Source organism: Marmota marmota, unplaced genomic scaffold, assembly GCF_001458135.2.
Source record: "Marmota marmota marmota unplaced genomic scaffold, marMar, whole genome shotgun sequence".
Taxonomy (NCBI): Eukaryota; Metazoa; Chordata; class Mammalia; order Rodentia; family Sciuridae; genus Marmota; species Marmota marmota.
The window spans coordinates 35000613-35025384 of NW_026000005.1; positions in this window are offsets into that span (position 1 = coordinate 35000613).

Sequence of the window (24772 nt, forward strand, 5' to 3'; positions counted from 1 at the left end):
ACACACACACACACACACACACCATATTTTCTAATTTAAAAAAAATAATAATAAAATAAAATAGCTAACACAGTTGCCTTACCTAGATTTGTCCTTCAGAGGGATGGGTAATTTCTCCATTTCTGTCTCCAGTGGCATGACCCAAGATTATTTGGGCTCCAGATAAACACTAAGAAAAAATTCAAAAATCTAAAAAACAATGCTATTCTTGGATGCATGAGTGTTTATTAGTTGAATAAATTACAGTGAACTGAACCTGGGCTCCAAAATTCAGGAGCCAAGTCCACTCTGTCCTTGGAAATCAAAACCAGCTTTAACTGGGTACTAATGGTGCCACTTGCATCTGGTGTTAGGTAGGAGTTACCTTTTCTTACCCCTAAGGGAACTGTGACACTTGCTAAGTACTTTCACGTGCAGGCATTGTGCTAGGGACTTTTCACAATGCAATTATGCATTTAGTTTCTCACCACAACCAGAAAAGGAGTTATGCAATTTAGTTTCTCACCACAACCAGAAAAGGAGTTCTTATTTACACCATAAGTAGGATGGGAAATCTGAGGCTCAGTAAGGGCTCAAGAGTCCCGCTTGAGTCTTGCTCCAGTGCCTCCTCTTCCTCTTGCTCTGCTGGGCTTGGCAGCCGTGCTCAGGTTTGATGGCTCTTTGTATCTCCAGGGCTTTTCACCCAGAAGGGCCATATACATTCATTCATGAATTTAATGATCCATACTGGCCTATGTCTTGTTGGGTTTTATTTTTCTCTTTGCTTCCTATCTATTTCTATTGGTCTTCCTTGATCCTCACTTTATTCTCAAAAGGGACCCCGAACCTCTCAAAAATCTGGCATCCAATATCTGCTCCTGTGGAAACACTGGAATGACTAACTAGATTTCTCAGCTTCCCTCCAGATACTGGAGACACTGCAAAGTCCTACCTGCTCCTTTCTCTGTCTCTCGCCACCACAGCCAGCACTGGGTTCTCCTTGCCACCAGCATCCCATGAACACTGCCAGCTGCTCCAGACCAAGGCCAAACCTTTCCCTTCCCCTTGCCCTTTTTCTCTTAGCCCAACTCCCCCAGTCCCTACGGAACCCCACAGGTTGCCGAAAATGCTAATATCCTGAGATAGGTAGATCCCAGGAAGGTGAGCACCAGCTAAATATCAGGTCTTGGGAAGGACAAAGAAACAGCAAAGTTCCTGCCCTGAGCACCAGGGAGTATCCAGTGGCATCCCTGCTTTGACCTAAGAGCTACCTGATCTTACAAACATGCCCTACAGATTAGTTCTCAAACTTTAAGGTGATTAGAATTATTTGGGGTGCTTGGTCAAATGCTAGTTCTCCGGCCCAGCCACCAGATTCTGAATCAATCGACATGATAGGACACAAGATTCTGCAGTTTCAACAAGTGCCCCCAAGTGCACTTTTAACAATTCTGCTACAGGGACACAGCCACATCAATGTTTATAGCAGCACAATTCACAATAGCTAAACTGTGGAGCCAACCTAGATGCCCTTCAGTGGACGAATGGATAAAAAAAAAATGTGGCATATATTACACAATAGAATAGTATTCAGCAATAAAAGAGAATAAAATCATGACATTTGCAGGTAAATGGATGGTGTTGGAGAAGCCAATGCTAAGTGAAGTTAACCAATCCCAAAAAACAAATGCTGAATGTTTTCTCTGATATAAGGAGTCTGACTCATAGTGGGAGGAATAGATGAACTCTAGTTAGGGCAGAGGGGTGGAAGGGGAAGAAAAGGGGCAGGGGATTAGCAAGGATGGTGGGATGTGATGGACATCATTATCCAAAGTACATGTATGAAGACACGAATTGGTGTCAACATAGTTTATATACAACCAGAGATATGAAATTGTGCTGTATATGTGTAATAAGACTTGTAATGCATTCCGCTGATATTTTTTTAAAAATCAATAATAAAAAAAAAACTAATTCTGGACTATTGTGTTAAAGAGTTTTCATGTTTTCTTCAACACTTTCATCATCTGACACCCATAAGTGAACTGATGGTATTCAAGCTGGACATTTTTCTTTTCCTTTTTTTTTTTTTTTTTCATGAATTAAGAAGCAGGCCACCTAGGACAATAGGAACTACAACTATGATTTGCTGGGGTCAAACTCTGAGGCAGTAACAGTGCTGGGTATGCACAGGCATTGTCCATTTAGTCCCAAAAACTCTTTCAAACAGGGCTACTATCCAGATTTTAAAGAGGACAAAATTGCCACATGCAGGTTAAAGCAGGTCATAGCTAGGATGGGGCGAGGCCTAGATTGGAACACAGGCTGGTATGACCTCAAAGACAGTGCTCACTGCACACCACCACACTTCCTTTCCGCCTAAAAATTTGCCCTGGGGTAAAAGAAGGAGTGATAATTATGCATAAGCTCTGTAGAACATAAGTCTGTCTCCCTTAAAACAAGAAAGAAATATTGTTGGTCATAAAAAGAAACCTCTGACAATGAACCCAAGGGAAGTAGATGACTCTTCCATTAGATATCTTTAATGCATAAAGAATTTAATTGTTCAGCTTCATGCTTCCAGAAGGTAGAGGTAGGGGAAGGGGAGAATAGCCCTTCTCCAGGTCTTTTTTCAGGTCAAGAATTGCATTTAATGTTGCTCCCAACTAAATACCTGTCTCTGTTCTCAGGGACTGGTTGCCGTCAGCTTTGCTGGTCTTTAGGTGCAAACATCTGGAAGGCAGGTGTTTGATTTTGTGGGTGCCAGAGGACACACAGCTGAACTGCACAGCTGAGGGGCAGGGGAGGAAATGTCTCATATTGATGTAGCACCTTCCACTCTCCCCAGGCCCCCTTCAACAGGGAAGTGATGGGGGCAGGAGGTGACTGGAGGGCCACCAGCTGTGGAGCAGCTGCACAGGGGAGCCCTTAAGAGAAGGACAGGAAGTGGAACACAAAAGGGCAGCCAGTCTCAGGGAGAGGTATGAGGGAAGTGGGGGAAGGGGGCTAAATCTTCCTGCCTGGCTGCTGCTCTAGGGAGGTCCTGGTTAAACTCAGAGCCTGAGGACTTTGCTTCTATTTCTCCTAGGGGAGGAAGGGGAAGAGCATTTTTCTTTAATTAAAAACAAAGAGTATACAGGCAACATGTGTGTGCTCCTCCTCCCGTCCCCTGCTCCTACCTGAAACTGACTGTGCCCCTGTTAACTCACCTGTGCAAGCAGTGGCTTAACTTTGCATTTTCTCTAAAGTAGCTCACTTTTTGTCCCGATTTATAGCTCACTTCAAGTCCCTAACTGAACCAGGAGATCAAGATCCCATTGTCGTGGAAGCCTTCTCCCTGAGAACTGCGCAGGTTCACTGAGGAGGCTCTCCTGATCACCTGTCATGAGTCCACCCAGTACCCGTTAGGCTGCCCCTTATGCCAACCTGCACAGTCCCTTCAGGGTCAGTGATCACTTTGCTCTGAGTCCAGCCTCCCTTTGTCCCCACACCACCATGTCCTCCAAGACCAGCCTCCTTTCCCCCGGTACCACCAGGGCTGTCGTCCCTCTGCCTTGGTGCAAGGCATTTGCCTCCCTCTCCTCTCCTTCATTCTTAGGACACCTAAGTCTCCTGGTAGGTTTAAGCTTTTACAAAAGACAGACAGCGTTGGATTTCAATGCAGCTTCTATATCCCATCCTTGTGCAAGGCAAGGAATTAATAAAATTTAATTAATTAATTAATAAAATTTAAAACTTAGGTAGCTCCTTTAGGTGCCAGCCACCATTCTCAGCTCGTTTAATTCTCACAAAACTTTATAAGGTAAATCCTGCTGCAATCCTGTTTCACAGGCAAGGAAAGTCACATACTAAGAGGCTAAAGACCTTATCCTAAGCCATACAGCCAGGCAGACTCTGTCTTCAGAGTCTGGGATCCATGAGGAATGCCCTACTTCTGGTCATTTATAAACCGCCGCCTTGAAACTGCAGGAGAACAAATACAGATTAAAACGCATGGAAAGTGACAACGCAAAATGTTTTCCCATACTAGGAGGGAAGTGAATAAACTTCCTAGACCGTGTTAAATAGGGTCCCTACCTCCATGATGCTGCATGGGCTTACTTTGGCTCAGATGCCACGAGGGGAGAAGAAAAGGACAAAAAAGATTTTAAAAAATGCAAAGTTCTGTTTCAAAAAAGAGTAACATGAGTTTGACCAAGTTTTAAAGCAGAAGTGGCTCAAGTCACTTTGAGGAACAGGAATACAGTTTAAACCAGCAGCAAAAATGGCAACTGAGTTTAATTTAAAAGAAAAAATGCATTTCTAAACAACTGACTTGAATAATGTTTTTACCTGGTGCATATATTCTTTATCAGATAGTGAAGTACAAATGTGTCCCTTTAAAAATAGAACAAAACATTTCTTCAGTTGGATGTAGAGGGTCAGAGGGGTCCACAAAAATTTCAAGAAGAACTGTCAGGAAAACTGTATTTTTCCATGAAAGTAAACCTTATTTAGATAAGGTTTACTTTCATGGAAAGGTCTCTCTCATATGTCCTCTACTCTAATATCTTGGTCATTTAAATGTAACATGATTCAATCTAAATATTTTTTTCTTCCCTAAACCTATCCCCAATCCTATATTCTCTACCTATATTAGTCTATTTTCTGTTATTATGGCGAAATACCTGAGGCTGTAAAAGGACAGGGTAAAAAGATTCCATAGAAGAACACAGGCAACTTGGAATTCCTTGAATGAATACTGGATGCAACAGTGTGAAAACAATTTCATAAACACATCCTCATTTTATCACATAAGAAGTCAACACAGTATACCTTCAGAGGGGCAGAATCCCTGGCTTTGAATCCTGACTCCACTACCAGCTTTCTCATTTTGAGCAACTGATTTCATCTCTTCCTACTTCAGTTCCTCAACTACAAATAGAAGCATCTTAATACAGGTTTCCAGGGAGCATGGTGTGCATTAAACGAGCTTTATGCACGTGAGTCACGTAGAAGAATGACCAGCCAACAGTATACACTTACGAAACAGTAGGTGCTACTGTCAACTTCACAAAGATTATTTACAAGATTTTAATTTCCAAGACCTCTTTCACATACACACCTTTTTAAATAATGGTTTGGACTCTAGAACAAGACAACTCCGAGCACAGCTTTCTAGATCAGACCTCATGGACCAGTGGCTTCAAACAAAGATGGACAGTATACTTCACTAAACTTTCTTACTAGTATCTGTCTGTGAATTTGTCTGTGAACTTCCAGCAAACACTGTGTTTTATATCCTATCTGTTTCCTCATTTTTTCTTTCACCTCAAAGCCTTCCCAGAGCAGGATTTCTGAAAACCTGTTGGACCTAAGAACCTTGTTGGATCATGACTCAGTAGAGGACATCCAGAATCTGCCTTTTCTCAGCTCCTCAACTGCCTCTATCGCAAGTGGTGCCTGCTCTTCTGTTTGAGAAATACCACCCTGTTATCTCTCATCCAGGACCAACAGGGCAAGAAGTCTTTCAAAACCCTCTAGGACAAAAGGAGGAATGGTGGCAGTCACAACAGCTGGAAGGCACGTACCACAGCATCTCTCTCTGCAATGCTGCCAAGCCCTCTGTCAGCACCCCATAAATAATAACCTCCGTGACAATAATAGCTGAGATAAGTGTGCTGAAATTTAACAAGGGAGAAGTGCAGCCATCGAGGGAATGAGCAGAGGTAGAACAGCATGGGGGAGAAAGCCCTGGCCCTATGAAAGAGAGTTCTAGAAGCCTAGTGTCTCTCCAGCCATGGGTTGAGAAGAGCAAGGAATTTTCTCAACAGTGGTGCAGATGCAAGATGTCCTAGACAGAACCATGCCCACATGACATTCTTGATTCCTTGGGTAACTTCCAGAGCCCAGACAGACGGACAGAGGTTCCTGGAGACCAATTCCAACCACATTCCTTAGCTCAGGCATGGGAGACCACTCCCTCCCAGAGTCGCCCACTTCTCTTTCACAGCCATGAGCCCCCACAATTCCCAATCGATCAGTCAGTACTTGGGTCTCCAACACGTGCAAGATACTGTCCTAGCAAAGGAAGAATATGAAATGAGACACAGTTCCAGCCCTTCGGGATCTTACAATGCCTTCGTGGAGACTGGATTGGTGAAATCCGGCAGGAGGGAAGAAAGGGGATCTATGCTAATCTTTTCTTCTTGCTCTCCCAGGGCTCCTCTCCACCTTTTGCTCTGTGCCCCTAGAGGGTGATGTCTCAGGGACGCACGACCCAGCTTGCCTCCTCTGGCTTCCTTGGGATCAATAATTTGGAGTTGACAGTAAGAAATTCAAAGGCAAGAAGAGCCAAAGGTCTAAAAAGTCATTCCCCAGTTCCTGTTTTTCCTGTGCAGTGGCTGCATTTTGCTACCTGAGGATGTGGCTGCTCCTTGGAGGCCCTTCTCCTATAGCCCCCATCTCAGTGAAGCCCAGCCATCAGATGCTGCCTGGAACCAGGGGACGAGGGGCGACAGCTGCTTCTTACCTGCAGGCCCAGGTGCTGCAGCATCCCTCACTAGTTTCCCTTAACCCGCCCATAGCAAAGTAAATAACCCCTTCATCCAACTGCCTTCTGTTGCTCTGAGTCCTCCCTCTGTTCCAAAGGCAGGTGATGCCCAGTAAGCACACCCTGGGCACATCCCATTCTCACTGGTGTCCTCTGGCAGCAATATCTGTGACCATCTCTTGCTCTCTCTGGAGCCTGGGATGTCTTGGACAGCATGAGGGTTCTGAGGGTCCTCACTCCCAAGCTGGTTAAGTGAGCAGCTTCCTGGTCCTTCAGGACAACTCTGAAGTATTCTCTCTGCCATCACCCAGAGGTCCCTGGCAGGGTTGAGCCATATTTTCCCACAGTGGTATCTTGCTCATTAATATACCTTCTCTCTCTCCTCTGCCTCACATCCCTGCTCCCCTACTAGTGCTCCTTGAGATCACTCCCAAATTAAGTTCTTGCACTCAAAACCTGGTCTTAGGGTCAGCTTCTGGAGGAGCCCTGTATGAGACAGGATATATGTTTCCTGCAGGAAGTCTGATTGGTATAGGATCTAGTGTTTATTAAGTACCTACAATGTGGGGCTGGGGATATCGCTCAGTTGGTAGAGTGCTTGCCTCTCATGCACAAGGCCCTGGGTTCAATCCCTAGCACTACCCCCTCCCCCCAAAAAATACCTACAATGTGAAAAAGCGGTGCTAGAGGCACTATCCATAAGCATTCGTATTTTTCTTTTCAGGTAGGCACTAATGGTAACAACTTCACGCAGGTGATAAGAATGCGGCTCAAAGAGGTTCATTTGCCCAAAGATTCTCAACGGGTAAATAGGTGGCAGAGAAAGGGAGAATTAATTAGCCTTAAGAGATGGCGCACATCCTTGTCTTTAGGATGTTTAAATGGGCAGGTAAACGAAAGACTGAACTCAAATCTGCAGGAGCTCCGGAAGCCAGCTCGGTCAGAGAGGTTTATAGGACGAGATGCAAAGTCCCAACATCCCTGGCAAAGCCCTGACCCTGACTCACACTGCTGCTCTCAACAGTCAAGGGTCTGTTCCACCAGGTCCATACACAACTCAGCATCTGGAGACTGTTACCACCACTATCTACTCCACCTGCTCCCCCACGGGTAAGGTCTACACTTCTAGTCTCACTGGCAAAGGCCTCCAGAGCAAGGCTGTGTGGAGGGGAAGGAGGGGGTCAGGAGGATGAAGGGGACATCCGTTTCACTGGGCTGCTTTTGCCATCCTTAGCATGTGCTCTTGCTGCGGTCACTGCTGCATCGGGCTCCTGAGACCACAGACTGACTGACCTCCTGCTGGAAACACTGCTGGTGATGGGGACTCGGACAGTCTTTACTCTCCAGATGGGTCTGCATGGAGCAGAGTCATGTGAGAACAGGAAGGAAGGGTGGTCTCTTTCTCTGCTCCATTTCACCACTGGTAAATCAGGGTGAGAAGCAACAGTCTAGAAACAGCCTCCACTGAACCAGACCAGGAAAAGAGTATCACCTCAAAGGGACAGATGTGCTAAAAGCTAGGAGGTCATCTTGTGCACCCCCCTGCATCTAAGACACTGAAGGGAAATAGCTTCCCTCTTATTTAGGGGAGCTCCACAGTCTCCAGCAAAAGTCCTTCTGGGTGTGTGATGGTGAGCCACTCCATATCTAAGCAAGCTTTTCCCTGCAGAATATAGAAGAGATAAAGCTTGACAATGTGAAACTCCGTGGTGGGGAGAGGTCTCTGAACTCACTGCAGAAAGGCTAAAGAGGCATCAGCTCTGGGTGCAGAAGTTGCCTCCTCTGCCAGGGAAGAGCTGAGCACTTTCTTAGGAGTTGGTTGGATTTCTAATTCCAACAGTGTCCACTCAGGGAGCAGGAACATTCCGTGGTTCATCTCATGCTACCACAAAGCCTAGCATAAGGCTGATGCAAAATAAATGTTCATCAATCCTTGTTTAGTTACATTGGATTGAATTTGTCTGATCACATGAGGGCCCCATCTCTGTAGGAAGAGGTGGATATGAACTTCCAACAGAGACAAGCCTCAGGGGTGCTGTCCACCAAAGTCTCCTTCTTAGGGAGGCAGAAAAGAAGACCTTCTTAAGCGTTGGGATAGGGACTGCAGAAGCCTACCCTTCTTCTTCCACTTTCTTCTCTGCATTACTCTGCACAGCAGAACAGAAATTACAAACTTCCCAGGTGGAGTACAATGTCTGAATTATCCAAATGCAAATGTACAGTGGGGTCTGGAGCCAGCTAAGGTGATCCTGGAGCTGTACTCTCATTGGTATTGGGGCTGGAGATCTGGAATTTGGGTTCAATCAGACCAGAAAATCGGGCTGTGAAGACAGGGTGTGAAAACATTGGTAACTCTTATAGCAAGGATCGCTTTTCTTGTACAAGTCAAGTGTAATACAGTGCCACAGTCCTCATCGCTTTATTCAATCTCAGTCATGTTTGGAGACGCTGCCTAAATGGTGCTCAGGACACAGTGAAGGACATGGTCTCTTAGATGGTCAATGTCTAAGCCCAATCACTTCACCCAAAGTCAGAAAGCTGAAACTCCCCATGCCCAGGAGGACAGGTGTCTTGAAGCTCCCAAAACTCTGGTGTTCAGACCCTGGTTCTTGTCCTGATCGTCAAAGGACTTCATTTCTGTCTCTGCTTGGAAACAGCACAGTTCTCCAGCTTATGCCAGGTGAAACCTTGTTAGAGGGCAAGGCATGAAGGAGAGAAGTCAAGTCTTACTCCCCATCTCTCTGATTCCTAAGGAAGCATCTCCAACAGCTACTGATTCTCCTTGAAGGCTCCAGCTCCCGTGACTCAGACCAGACCTGTCTATGGCTGCCCTCAGCCTTTCTCCCTTTGTTCTGCAGCCTAAGGCAACCAAACTCCTTCCTCTTGCTAATCTTGTCTTCCTAGCTCTGTTCCATTTCTAAATTCCCTCATCTGCTAACCAATTCCCCTCAATACATTCCTTTTCCTGTAAATATTCCCAAGTCATGTGGGTCTGTCTCTCCTCTACATCAAGCAAGGATTCAGTAACTTCTCACCAGGTGAATTCCCTCTAAATGGTGCTGAACTTCCTCATATTTCTTCAGCCATCCTGGTGGCAAATTTCATGAAGGAGAAAAACAAGTTCCCAACTGGACCCCATTTCCCAACCTCTATTGCTACACCTACATAGAAGGAACCTACCCTGGTCTCTCCTCTGGACCTGGGAAACTCTGATGAGGAAAGCATTCTTCTGTAGGATGACACCATTTACTTTTGGGCTTTCACCTCCTGATTCTCTTTCTGCTGTCTGCAACCACATAGAGCAAATCATGGGAAAGTCCATCAACATGGACCCATTTCCCAGAATATCCCCATATCTGGACCCACTTGACCTTGCTACTTGGTTGTTGTTTTATTTCAACTGTCTCTGAGAACTGAGCATACTGCTTCAAATATTGTGTCCCTCCCTGTTGTAGATCTGCAAAGAGGTTAAGCAAGACTTTCTGAAAGTCATGTGTAGAAGCACCCACACAGATGACAACTGAAGGAAGCCATGTGTCTCTGGGGACCCCTCATTTCCTCCACCCCTCCACAGCTTTCATATCTCATCTGCCTCCTCTTGGTGGATGGGGAGAGAGGTAGGAAAGAGGCTCTGTAGGCCTCCAAGCAGGTGCACATGCTGGGAACTTGGGAGAATTCTATTTACGGCTGCCTCACTTATACAAGTGGGGATCTGGACAGCCCGCCGGACTCTCCAGAATGTGAAGTTCTGGGAGATGCCAGATTTTTATCATTGTCAGATACAATTTCCTCCCACTGCCTCGGCCCCTCCGCCAGGCCTGCAGTGTCCATCTGTTTATGGAAATGGTGAGGTCCTGGCCAGATATTTTTAGATGGGGCCTTTGTTGGGCAGAAGTGACTTTCCACTAGAATTGTCAGCACTCCAGCTTTTCCTCTTCACTTATTTGCAGTGAGTCCTCCAATGACATACAAATCTGCAAGGCAAGGGCCGCAGGCTCCTCGGAATGCGTTGGGTACTGACATTCCTCCTCACCTCCTCCTGCAAGGGGTGGGTTTTCCTGTTTTGATTTGCTTCAGATTTTTTTGTTTGTTTGTTTTTCTAGTTTTTTGTGTTTGGGGTTCTTTTCCTTCTCCTGTCACTATTTTGAAAAAGAATAATGTACAGTTCCCCCTACCCCCACTGAAAAACAAGCTTTATTTGAAGACTTCCTGGGGAATGGGAAATTGCATTGCTTGCTTATCACAGCTGAGTCAGGGGAGGAGAGGAAATCAATTGAGGGGTAAAGCAAGTAAACAATATTTCAGCAGCGCTAACACTCTCGGGTTAATGATAGGTTATTAGTGACCATCAAATCCAATCGACATTTTACAGATGTGGAAACTCAGGCCCTACAAAGAGAAGGGTCATTGTGGCTCAGAAAGCAATTCCAGAGTAGAAAGCACCAAAAACCAAACAAATACAAGAACTGAGGTATTATCAATCCCAGCTCTCTGCTATTCAGGGCATAAGATGAGGCTGTAGGTAAAAAGAAGGAGGTTCATGTGAACCTGAGATGGAAGTCTCAGGAATTGGAAGGTAAGCTCAGGAGAAAGGGGACTCTAAGTGGGACTGTCAGCCCATGCTCCAGAGCGTGAGTATGCTGGGCAGGGGAAGAAGAGCTCCTAAGAAGGAGAGGTGATGGGCATGAGAAGAAAATGCTGGCAATGCTTAAAGATAAGTACTTATCAGAGTGCTTTATAACTCAACTCTGTCTCGACTGAGGCATTTAGATGGTGTTTTAAACAACAGATTCTGAACTATGTTGTTGGCCAAACGATTTTGAGAAGTAACAAAAATGGCATGGAATTGGCATCAAAATAGACATGTAGACCAATGGTACAGAATAGAAGACACAGAGACAAACCCACATAATTTTAAATGTTCTTATGGAACACAAACCATGGTGTATTCTTGATTCCAAACAATTTGTGTGAAGATCCGGTGATTTAAATTGTGAAAGATGTGACTTCAGTCAAAACATGAGAATGAACATTCAGGGGATACTGGGTGACAACTCCAGCCTGGCCACAGCACAGAACTGGGGAAGGCATTTCAACTCTGAAACCGTGGTTTCCTCACCTAGAGTATGCAGGTTTCATAATTTTATAATTTTTTCAAGCTCTTCTTGAGAAAAAAAAAAAGTATGTCTTAATCAAGATCCAATAGCAGGTTGAGCTGGAGTCTGATTCTCCCAGGTGGCCTTTTGAACTTTTTATTATTTTCTAACAAACACTGAAATCCAAGTCTTACTAGAACATAGATGGTGCACAGGCTCAGGGAGCTTGGCCTCCAAACCCGCTTCTACCCCATGCACTACTCCATGGCCTGAGGCAAGTCACTGAACTGCCCTGTGCCTCAGTTTCCTCATTATGAAATGGAGATGATAATGGCATCCACTCCATGAGATAACGGTGAGAATTTTTATGAGTTAATACATCTGGAGTCCTTAGAGCCTGGCATATAATAAGCAATATGTTTTACATATTAAAGTGTTTTCCTGTTGGCATCTAAAGTCATGCCATATCCTATAGCCATCTAACTTCAAAACACATAAACCCAGGGTGGGCTCTAATTCATTAGCAGGAAATGGAGGAAGACATCAGAATTGAGTATGGAGACAGCGAGTGGACCAGCGTTACTTTAGGCCCTGCTGCACATTGAGGATTTGGCAACTGGGCGTGTACACTCCCAGAGGTCTTCCTCGCCCGGCCCAAGACATCCCCTCATGTCTTCAGAGTTAGCAGGCCTGCTGGCCCATGCTGGATGCTGAGTATGAGAGCAGCCCATTCTATGAGTTCAAAGAGAAGAGAGCAAGGGTGGAGAGGAGAATAGGGAGGCAGACTCCTCGTCTGACTTGGGAGTCATTAGGCATCTGACCACCAACCACTCTCCAGTCCACACACCAAGCAAGGGAAAGGGATGGAAAGGGCCCTGAGGTTTAACACAGTACAGCTCCAAAACAAGTTCACCCACTTTTTCTAAGAGATTATAGGAAGCTGGGACTGTGGCTCAGTAGCAGAGCACCTGCCTAGCCTGTGTAAGGCACTGGGTTCAATCCTTAGCGTCTCATATAAAAGTAGATAAAATAAAAGCATGCTGTCCATCTACAACTACAAAAAAAATTTTTTTAAAGATTATAGGGCACTTCTGAGCAAGTAGAGCAAGCTTGACCCCATAAAGAACATGCATGGGAACCCCAGATCTCCAGGTTCCCCTCTGCTTTGATCTAGTTCTCATTCTATGATTAGAGCTGGGGAGGGATCATCTGGCATTTCACAGGACCAGTCGAGTCTCTTCTTCAACCTTTCCCAGAGAACAAGAGTACCATTTCCCTTAGAAATAACACACAATGGATTGTAACCTAGCCTGAGGGTCTCCCCATGTGCTAGTCAGCTTTCCATTACTATAATAAAACACCTAAGATAAACAACTGATAAAGAGAAAAGATTTGTTTTGGCCCATAGTTTCAGAGGTTCTGGTACATGGTTGCTTTGGGCCTATGGCAAGACACAGCATCATGGCAGAGCATATGTGACAGACCAAAGTGGCAAACCCTGTAGAATCTGGGAAATAGTGTTTTGGGCAGAAGGGGTGGGTGGGTGGGTCCCAGTATTTTTCCTTCAAGTTTACACCCCACTCCTTGTGACCTACTTCCCTCTACCAAGTGCCACTTCTTAAAGGTCCACCAGGCTGGGTGCAGTGGCACATGCCTGTAATCCCAGCAGCTTGGGAGGCTGAGGCTGGAGGATCACGAGAACAAAGCCAGCTTCAGCAACGGTGAGGAGCTAAGCAACTTAGTAAGACCCTGTCTCTAAACAAAATACAAAATAGAGCTGAGGATGTAGCTCAGTGGTCGAGTGCCCCTGAGTTCAATCCCAAGTACCAAAGAAAAGGTCCACCAGTTCCAAAGTGGTATCAGCTGGACACCAAAACCTTAGCACATGAGCCTTTGGAGACAATCAAGATACAAAGCATAACACCTAGCTCCGTTATCACAGACTGATGGCATTTACTAAAATGCAGATTCTTGGGCCCATTTTGAGCCTACAAAATCAGAATTCCCAGTGGCAGGACCTGGGAATCTGTTTTACCAACCTTTCTTGGATATGACTGATTAAGTCTTATTTAAGAACCCTAGTTCCAAAGAATGCCAGAAGGTGCAGGCAGCTGGCTGAGGGTGACTTGGCCATACGTTCCCCAGCCTGAGAGCCTCCTTGAGGAAAAGTTTCTGACACATGCATGGGTCAAGCAGATGCAAAATGGTTGCCCTACTCCTCCAGGGACAGGGGATCTGGAGATGGGAGACAAGGCTGAGGAGACAGATAATCAGACAAGTAACTAAAATGCAATTGTACGTTAGAGGTGTAATAAGTGTGTGAAATGAGGAAGAAGAACGTGATAGAATAAGGAGCAAGAGGAGGAACGTGGGCTTTGGGAACATAGAGACCCCTCACTCCCCCTTGTAAAGCCTGTGGGCTTCACATAAGTCTCCTATTTTTGCAAAGAGGATTGAACACTCAGAAACTCATGAAAATCAACTAAGCTACCTCACCTGGCACAGAGCCTGGCATGCAATGAATACTTGGAAACTGCCAACCCCTTCCTTCTTGCTCTTGGGCTTTCCTGATGAAACTCTGTCGGCCAAGATGCCACAGAGACAAAAACTGTCTCTTATCAGGAGCTATTGTTAACTCCAGTTGTCAGGGAGAATAACATATTCATCTAGTTGTCTGAGAAAAGATTTTGTTTTATATCCTATTGTTGAGATGAAAATAAAATCCCATCCTCTGGGGACCTTGGGGGATATTTGTCTTGGCCCTTCAGAGCTCTGGACTCCCGGGGGCAGCCTGTCTGGAACAGAATGCCTTGTTGTCCCAATGCTGTCTCCAGGTTGCTTCTCCCTGCCGAGGGGTCTCACATGGTGTGGGATAGAGGCCAGCATCTCCTCCCTTGGGGATATGTCATCCCAAGATGCCAGGACAAATGGCCTGGTTTGTTCTCAGGCAGCTAATTCTATATCATTACAAAGTGCTTCCCCTGCATGAATTCACACCAGGGTCACCACCTCCTGCAAGCCTGGTAGCACGATGATGTCAACAGCAACGGTACTACGACCTGCCCACTGTCTCCCTCACCCCCTCTAAATCTTGGCTCACATATCACCCTCTCAATGAGACCCCCCAGACCACCCTAATAAAGTTGCAATCTGCTCACATCCCAATACTCCCTACCCTACCTGCACCATTTTTTAGGTTTTTCTTTGCTTACAGGTAGCAGCCGTGAGAATGCCCCCTGCAGCCCTCCAACTCCTGGCAGCAGAGTTGGCCAAGCTGCTCGCTTCGAAATCCATCCCTGGGTCTGAGCTGATGCCACACCTCTACTTACCACTCCCAGGCAATGACTGGGTATGTCAAGAACACGTGGGACTCCCGGGGTCCGGCTTAGCTTGAGGACGGACTTCCTGGTGGCTTTGCCAAACCAGGATGCCTCCACCCAAACTTATCTCTCTCTTTCTTCACGCAGGTTCACACTTACATGGTGGCCCAGGGCTCCCCAAAGCCTTCTCTGGCAGCTTCCTTACTTCCCCTCACACAGGCACTTTCTATAATGACCTTTGCACATTCAATCCTGATCTGACTCCCTCCAAGACTGACTCCCTGTGGTTTCTATCTTCTAATAGACTACACCCTTTACTTATTATATTTATTTTTATTTTCCGTCTCTACCCACAAGAAAGCAGGATTATCGAAAACTATTTCATTCATCAATGTATCCAGGCACCTAATAAGTAACACTGGAATGAATATTTATTCAATAAACAATGCCCAGCTTACAGATGGGAAAATGGGGTTTGGAGAGGTTGTGAATCCCTCAAGGGGCTCAGATGTTGAGTGGGGGATCTGGGTTTAGGACCCAGTCTCCCTACTCCACAACTCTAACCCTTCTTCTCCCTCGTGGTCACCTGTGCTCTTTTCTGCTACTCATCTCTCTCTTCTGTTCATCCTCTGTGAGTCCGTACTCATATCTTTCTCTTGGCCACTCTTTTCCTCATAACATTGTTTACCTCTCATGCTCAGCCTGTGTGTGTGAGGGCCTGAGCATCCTACTACACTGTAGTCATTGACACTGATGTGTCAATGTTGCTCTGGGGTGTCCCACTCAGAAAGAGAAAGGGGACATGGATGGAAACTAAAGGCATCCGTGAAGGTGCAGGACTACAGAAGGCCTCCGGGAGTAGATGCTGCCAGGGAGAGAGCGTGACCCACCCAACCTGCTCCTGACTGGCTTTGTGACTTAACCTTTGCAAACACAGTGCTCTCACTGAATTGCCATCTTCACCTTAAGAATTCCAGCTCAACCCTCTTCAATAAAACCAAATGAGCTGGTGGGTGGGAAAGAGCTTTGTAGGTAGAGACAAAGGAGAGCATCTTGAAGGCAGGGCGAGCAGAGATGGCAGTGAGGACCACCACCAGGTTGGATCTCTTCCACTTGACTTCTCTCCCAGAGGCAGCCACCCACCCGAGTGTGTTAGAAAGGGGACCTGGAGGACAGAGAAACACTTTTAATCAGCCAGTGGGATTTGGGCAGCAACAAAGAATTTCCGGGCCGTGTGTGTAGGAGAAGTGATGGGACAGGTGCCAGGGAAAGGCTGGGACCTGCCGTCCTGCAGTTGGGGTGGCCGTCTGTGTGTCCAGGGGGATTTATATAAGGTCCTGAGTGGACACCTGGACACAGGATGCATAGGCTGATGTGGGCAGCAGAGAGTAAATGAATCCTGGAGGGGCAGACAAGGGGCTTCATGTTGTCTGCAGGAGGAGGCTGGGTATCAACACGCAGCACTGTTGGAGTCCTAAATGTAGACAGCATGCCAGGGCCATGAGTGGGCACTAAGCCTCTTTAACTCTTGGGCCCTCAGCAGGGATAAGCCAGAGAATGTGGAGGCCTGGTGTTCTGATTATGCTTTTTCAATAACTGAGGATGATGAAATGCTGTGTGGGTGTGCTGCACCTGTCCTCTCCACCCCACCCAGTCTGACACCTGTCCAAGGTCACAGCCTACACTCTAAGGAGCCTACAACCATCTGGTATCAGAAACCTCTGACTCAGCAGAAAACACTCTCTTTGGGCTACCAGGAAGTCTCCACTGATTTGCAATGTCATTCAGGATTTCCATAGTTCAAGACCCATGAGCCTGTTCTCCAGGGAGATGGATTGAAAACTCTGCCAATCAACTGCTGAGTGACACAGAAGATAGACAAATGCCCAAGCTGGCTCCACAATGCCCCAGGCCACTGTAGAGGAGTCCCTCCAGCTCTCCAGGTGTGCAAACACTCCTGGTGGCTGGCACAGAGCAGTCTTAACGGCTTGTGCATGCGTGGTGTCCCACAAGAATAAGAAGTCTTAATCACTGTTGTTATGAGCTTTCACTTCTGGGAGAAGTAGGTGAGGATAAAATGAGATAGAGTTTATAAAAAGTGCTTTGAAAAATGGAAAGTACTGTGAAAGCAATAGTCGTATTAAGCATTATATAAATCTCGAATTTGGGCTCTGGGAAAAGCTGTCTTCCAAACTGGTATGAGGAGAAGTTGGGGGTCAGGTCACTCACGGCTACCTTTAGTGCCCGTATGTATATAAAGCAAGTTACTTCATCATTTGGAACATTGTATTTCTCTGAGTCTAATGTTCCTTAACTGTATAATGAAGTAAGAGGCAGGTAAGTTGGTTAAGCAGGTAAGCACAGACATTTAGGGATCTGTTCACACAGCCCAGGTAACAGCAGGAATATCTTGCTAGCTTGTTGTGGTAAAAGGAACACGATCTTGGGGTCTGGGGCTGTAGCTCAGTGGTACAGCGCTTGCCTCACGTGCGTAAGGCACTGGGTTTGATCCTCAGCACCACATAAAAATAAATAAATAAATAAAGATTTTTTTTAAAAGAAACACCATCTTTTGGGAGACTGACCCAAGAGGCTGGAGGCTGACCCAGTCTGCCACCAATCCCTGTGGGACTCTCTGGGCCTAATTTCTGTCCTCTAACCAACAAGGTCCTTAGGCTCATGACTCTCCAAATCTACTGCCAGCCCCAACAGACCAGCATTCAATGCACAAGTTTACCCTGGAGTTAGGAATGGACACAGTCCTGAGGGTGAATAACCCGGGTGCAGTGGCAGACAGCTCAGTTCCACATTCTCTTATCTCTTATCTGGTGGCCTTAGGAGCCATGCAAGACAGCTGATTTTGACTGTTCTTGGCTCTGCTCTAGAATGGGGCAAGGTACGCAGGCATGAGTCCCCGGTCTCCCCTTCTCTGCTTATTCATGTTCACTCTGGTAAGACAAATAATAGGACCCAGAGAGAAATCTCCTTTCTCCAACTTGACCATTCACAAGAATCCTCCCAGCAGACCCTCAGGAGAACATCAAAGCCTTTCTCCTCCTACATTTCTTTTCTGAGGTTAAAAATAAAATAACTCTGTGGACTTGGAGGTGGAGGTGGAAAAAGTAACACAAAGAAGTGGGAGGAGAAGAGGAGGCTGGGCATCCTGGAGGTTCATCCAGCAGTTGTGATGGAGACCTGAGAGGACGTCCAGCAGGTGTACATGTCCTACAAGGGCCTGGCCTGGCCCGGGGCCCACACTTCCAGAGGCTCCTCCACAGCTTCCAAGCCAGAGCAGGACCACAGAGAAACACAGTGATGGAGCCCAGTGGATCTTGGGCCTGTGGGAGTTTCATTATGCTGAGTCATAGACTCATGGAATTGCACAAGGGCTTAGAACTTGTCCTCATGCAGGAATCTCCTCCATGATTCCCTGTCTGCTCACCCTTCAACCTCTGCTTAACCATTTCTATCAACAAGGCGCATGCTACTTTACAAGAAAGCCCATTTCAGGGTGGGCATCGCTGCATGATAAACATTGCTCCAAAGATTTGATCAAAATTGCCTCCAAGGAGCCTGAGAATTACCATCTGGAATTTTCTAGAATAAAATTTTGGATCATTTATACCTCCTTTAGCAATGTGACCAGGACATACCTCAAGACCTAGGCTACTTCTTTTTCATAACCCCTTTTAGCAGCTCTTCAGAAAAAAGGTACAAAGAAAAATTACAAATGGAAGAACATTCGTGTGCCTTGTGAATTTGATATTCTAACTCTACAAATGACAAAGAAGCCCAAGAAGATCTACCTATTTAAACTAAAAAGGGGCACATCCTCCAGCCCCATAATCTTCCTATAGTTTCACATTTGTCTTGTTTTGCCCTCTCACTTCAATCAGAGAAAGTCATCAAGGAGATGAAGTAATAGAGGAAAAGAATGGCTGAGACCTAAAAGCTCTGGGCTCTTGCCCCATCCATCTGCTAAAAATTTTAACAAAATAATCAAACAACCTCCATAAAATGTAGTTAACACTCCCCTCTGGCACTCGGACTGATGCTCAATAACCATTCCTGGGTTTGGACTCAGGGTCATGGTGTGACACACCCTCTTACCTTCTCACTGGAGGAAGTCAGAATCACTGAGCTCCCCCTGGAAAGTAAGGCGAGGACCCTCTCCACTGGGCCATCTAGATGAGGCCTGGGGCGTGGAGGTGATCTCAGATCTCCCTGAGAAGGTCCCTACATGTCCACAGAGCAAAGCTGAGTCTTTGGTGACATCCTGTTACAAAGTGAGTAGCAAGGGGGACAGGCGGCCATGCTACTAAGAAGGCTCAGAAGGAGGACAGCCTCTATAGGTATCTCGGAGACCTGCTGGGTCACATTGTCAGTCTGCGTGAGCCAACATATGCCATGGTAAAGCAACCAGCAGGGATTGGCAAATCCAGAGCCCCATAGTGACCACAGTGCCACGTTCTCTCATTAAGATGCTGTTAGGACGCGGTTCACCTGATGGAGGCTTTATTTGCAGATCCTGGCTCTTGCTGGGCCCTCTTCCGCCTTCCTGAGTCGCGGATGCAAAAATGACTCAGACTGCAGCAGATATTTCCATCTAAACAGCCCAAACTAAATCCAACACAGATTTCGCCAACGCGGCTCAATTCCCCAAGCCTTTTACTACTCCTGCCCACCCTGCCTTGTCCTCTGAGGGACCCTCACCTTTTCAGAGGACCTTGTCTTAGAAGAAAGAGCAGCAGGGTGGTCCCACCTGAGCATCTGACTGCCTTCCTGTGATTACAATGGAAGTTCTGAAAGACCCTTCCAGAAGGCAGTCTCCTCACTCCCCACTGGTCTGCACAGTGGAAGACAGTCACCTCCTCCACCTGTGAATGAGTTGGGGGATCAACCCACTTCACTCACTCAGTTCTATTAGTGAGTTTGTCTAACTCCATTGTCCTCCTTACCCTGTGACTCAGGCCTGGCAAAACTCACAGTGGTGGGCACTGACCCAAGACAGGTCAAAGAGATTCAGGACAAGAGTTTGGGGGTGACTCACAAAGAGACTCTGCATTGAGGACATTAGGTTGCCTGTGCTTATATATATTCCTTTGGATTTGGAAGCATTAAAATTTCCTGTGAACACCAGGAAACATAACACTCTAAACTTGAACTCAGTAAGTGGAACTTTGCAGTCCATGAGCTGAGAACTTGAGAGCAACAGGGTGCTGTGGTTTGCGTGTTTCACCCAAAAGTTCCTGTGAAACTTTAATTCTCTGATTCCAGTATGGGGAGATGGAATCTAGTGGGAGGTATTTGGGTCATGGGGACTGAACCCTTGAGAATGAATTAATTCTTTTTCAGGTGAGTGAGTGAGTTCTCACTTTTGTAGGATTAGATTAATTGCCTCAAGAGGGGATTGTTAGAGACATACATAGAAAGATTTCCAGTTGCTCTAGATTCCACAGAATTTCATTATTTTGTTTGAGGTAAATTCTGAGAACATAAGGCATCCCCCATATGTACACGATGGATGTAAACATAAAAGATAAATAAAATATAAATAAAGATTTTGAAAAAAAGGGGGGGGTTGTTAGAAAGCAAAAACCTCCTCATGTGTTGTCTCTTTGGTAAATAGCTGCTTTCCCTTCTGCTTTCCACCATAAGTTGAAGTAGTGCAAGTTTCTTTCCAGAAGCTGAGCAGATTCTGGAGCCCTGCTCTTTAACTTCCCAGAGGTGCAAGCCAAAAAACCCTTTTCTCTTTATAAATCACCCAGTCTCCAGTATTTTGCTATAGCAACAGAAAACACAATAAGATTCAGGGTATGGGGTTGGTAAAAATAACACAAAAAATAAGAAGGGGGGGGGGGAGAACACAGACATTTTTTGTTGTTGTTGTTCTTCACAGTTACATTTCATTCCCCCCAAAGCACATTTTTTTCTGGTAGAGCTCTAGTATTTGTTAGAGTCTGTTTTTTATAATTCTTGGAAAAGTGGTCACCCACATAGTGAATCCCTGACAACACTCCATTAAGTAGAGTGTCCAAGGAACCAGAAGGCCCCAGGGGTGTTCAGTTGAAAAGCATAATGATGATGAATCCTATCCATATTATTTATGATTTAACAACTGGTTTATTATGTAGGATGTTCTGGGTCACTCCGGGGAAACTATTTAAACAAATAACCTGTAGTTAAATGATCTAATAGAACAAGTGTTGTCAGGTTCTTGGAAAAGACCCATGATCTAAAGCTATTCATAGATTCTTAGAATTGGAAGGTACTTTCAATATCTTCTAATAAGATCCCTTTACTATATTAGTATATAAACCAGGGCCTAGAGCAAAAATTGGGAAATTTGCACAAGGTCAGAATTTGCCTTCTTTACACACATCCTTAGCATTCAATGGCTGATGTCATTTCCACCACTGAAATTTCCCTGGTGTAATGGAAAGACCTATTTCTACTGCAGGCTCTGACACACTTCCATGCATGATCTTAGGGAAGGGGCTTAAGCTTTCTGAACCAAGACCAGTTAGTTATATGGCCCCCTTTGTCATCAAATGGTTTCATGTAGTCATTCCCTGAAAAAAAAAAAAACTGCTATATCTTATGCCTCAGGTGTTAAAGAAAACCTACTCAGCCACCTTATCATAATTGAGGGGACCAGGGAATGGCAGCAGAAAAAGGAAACATATCAGCCAAGGGTGAGAAAGACCAATCACTGCAGAGACGGAATAATATGAGATCTTCCCAGAAGCCCACGAGCAGGTGCTGACAGCACTTATATGCTACATGTGACAGGATCTCTTGGGTCAAGCATCTCTCACCCCTTTCTTCTTCCCAGAAGACTTCAATTTTGTTGAAGTATCCACACTCCCCTATTTATCTTGTGTGCCTTCAGATGTATATTCTGAATATACTAACCTACTCAAGGTAATCTCATCTCTCTGACCAGTGTTGGCTCAGGTTTAGGCCAATGAGCACAAAGTATTCCCCTGGCATGTTTGTCCAGAAGTGGGCACATGACCTAAGGGTGAATCAGGTAGGAAGGAAGGACATTCATTCCAGGCCAGGGAAGGATTTCACCCTAGCACTAGACCTTCTCTGTGTCCATGACTTACCCTTCAAAGAGTGTAGGGGTCAGTTTGGAGGGAAGGAAAGGGATATGCTTTCCTTGTCTGCCTATTTAGAAAATAAAAAAGCATACTGCCCCAATCACTGCTGCTATCTTGGATCCATGAGGAAGGGCTGGGTATGTAGCTCTGAGGTAGATAACCTGTTAAACACACACAAGGCCCTGGGTTCAATCCCCAGTACAGGAAGGAAGGAAAGAAGGAAGGGAGGGAGGGAGGGAGGAGAGGAGGTGTAAGGAAGGGGAACCGTGAGACAAGGTCTGAGCCAAGACTAAACCTCTGAGAGGAAACCAATCCAGGCTAATATATCTTGCCTAAAGTTCACCCTACCACCAGACTTTCTCTGTGTGAGATTTTAAATCTCATTCACTTAAATTTGAGATTCTGGATTTTGCAGTTGGAGACATCTTAACTAACAGATTAAGTAAATTAAAATGCAAGTATAAGAAGGCAAGTCTCTGGACATCATGGTGAACAGTAAGTGAGGTGGAGAGTTTGCTCAGTGCTATACCCTGCTACCCTGAAAGCACTGCTATGGAAACCACATACCACATTGCTCTGTGTGTCTGAAGTGAACCCCAGGAACTGAAACTTGACCTAGGGCCTCTCTTTTAACCTTCAAGCATCTGACCAATACATTCTGTGGTTCTCAGTTTCCATCTGTAAAACTGCACTGACAATTCTTGTCCAGCTGACTTTCACAGTCCACCTAACAAGTCCATTTGCCACTTCCCAAACCCCATCCATTTTTCTTCTACTCATTCCACCTCTGTGTCCACGACTCACCCTTCAAAGAGTGCAGGGGTCAGTTTGGAGGCAAGAAAAGGGATATACTAGAGCCACCACACAAGAATAGGCATGGTTTGCTCTGAGGACAGGCCAGAGGTTCTGAGACACTAGAAAATTCACTAATAGAAACTGTATCACCATCGACCTCCAGCCCAGGCCTGATGACACCTTGCAGAATGGGTGGAGGGCTCCAGTTCTTACTCTGAGTGCTCTGTCAGTCGTTTTAGCCTTTAGAAGCTAAAAGGGCCCAAGATGGAGCTGGAGCACTGCAGGTCACTTTGCTCCTTCCCTGAGAACTTCTGCCAGGTGGACCCTGGACAGGTTCTGAGAATGGGACCATCTCTGAGTGGATTGGGGATATCAAAGCTCATGGTATAGCCTCCTCCTCCCCAACACCACTTCACACCACAGCATTTCAGCCAGGAGCCCCTGGTTAACAGTAAATGCAGAAGGCAACTCGATAAGGAATGAGAAATCAAACAAAATTTTATGATGGAGCCAAAGAGATACATACAGGCCTCCTTCTCTTTCCCAAGGGTACAATAAAACAATCACTTTTCTTCAACAACCAGGATTCAATCACCAAAGTGTTTTTTTCATTACCTTCTGTCTTCATCTCTTTAATGCTGTGATGACAAAATATCACAGACTGAGTGATTTGTAAAGAATAGAAATTTATTTCCTCCTATCCTGAAGGCTAGGACGTCAGACCGTAGGGCTGGCATAGAAAGGTTAAAAGTGGACCAAACTCATTCTTGTATAAGAAACCCACTCCTGCAGTAATGAGCCACTCTGGTAGTAATAGCATTCATCCATTCACTCTACCCCAAGGCCTAATCACCTCTCATTAGGCCCTGCCTCCCAACACGGGAGTATTGGGGATTAAGTTTCCAATACATGTTTTCTGGGGCAAAACCATAGCACCTTGGGCAAGTTATAACAGCATTCAGATGCTTTACCTGAAAAACAAAGAGATTGGGATAGGGAATCATTGAAGTCACTTCAGACTATGTATTCTTGGTCATGACATCTCTAGAAAGGAATTTCATGAGGTTCCTGAAACTTAAGGTGTGAGCCAAGTAGCTTCGCTCTGGCCTCAGTGTCTTCAGCTGTCCCTTGGAGCCTTCCCTGTTCTTGAAGTTTTGACCCAGAAACAGAGGAGTAAATGAAGGGAAATACTCATGTGTCTTATTTTCATATACTGGAATCATATGGAAATATTTCCAGTGGTTTCCCTCTTTAATTTCTCCCCTCGCTCTCCGTCTTCCTCTTTGCCCTCTCCCTCTCTCCCTTTCAGTCTCAGGAGGGCGTCACTTCCCACCCTGCTCTCCCTCCATGTTTTATCTCTGGTCTCAGCATTCCTAGGGATTTGGGGTACCACCTCTTTCCACAACTCTCTCCAGTTGGAAAAGACAACTCAACTTTTAAGAAATTATTCCAAGCTGCAAACAGCCACCTTGTGTGGCTTTCTGCAGTGCATCTTTGACAGAGCCCTTTCAGGTCTCCTGCCCCTGGAGCAGCAGCAGGGACACTAAGGCCAGCCTCCCAGTTCAGCTGTAGGTCACAGCATGGCCTGCGCACACCCGGAGGTTCCCAGCGAGGCCTTCCTGCTGCCTGTCTGGGGTGGCGGCAAGCAGCAGCCAGCTCCACCTGGCTTCTGGTCTGTCTTGGAATGCTTGAGTGGGGGCGGGGGGGAGATGGCCCATGGGGCTAAGGAAACGTCTGCTCCTCTTCCCATTCCCTGTCTTTCCCTTGGTTCAGTTTAGCAACTAAAGTTCAAGTCAGGGTCAGGGAAATCGCTTGGAATCGCTTGCTGAGCACCTACCACATGCCAGGCTTTCTATCCTAGCCTGGGGAGGTCAGCAGGGGCCCTACAGAGCCCATAGTGGAAGAAGAGACATCCTAATGATGACAAAGGTCTGACTATGTGCG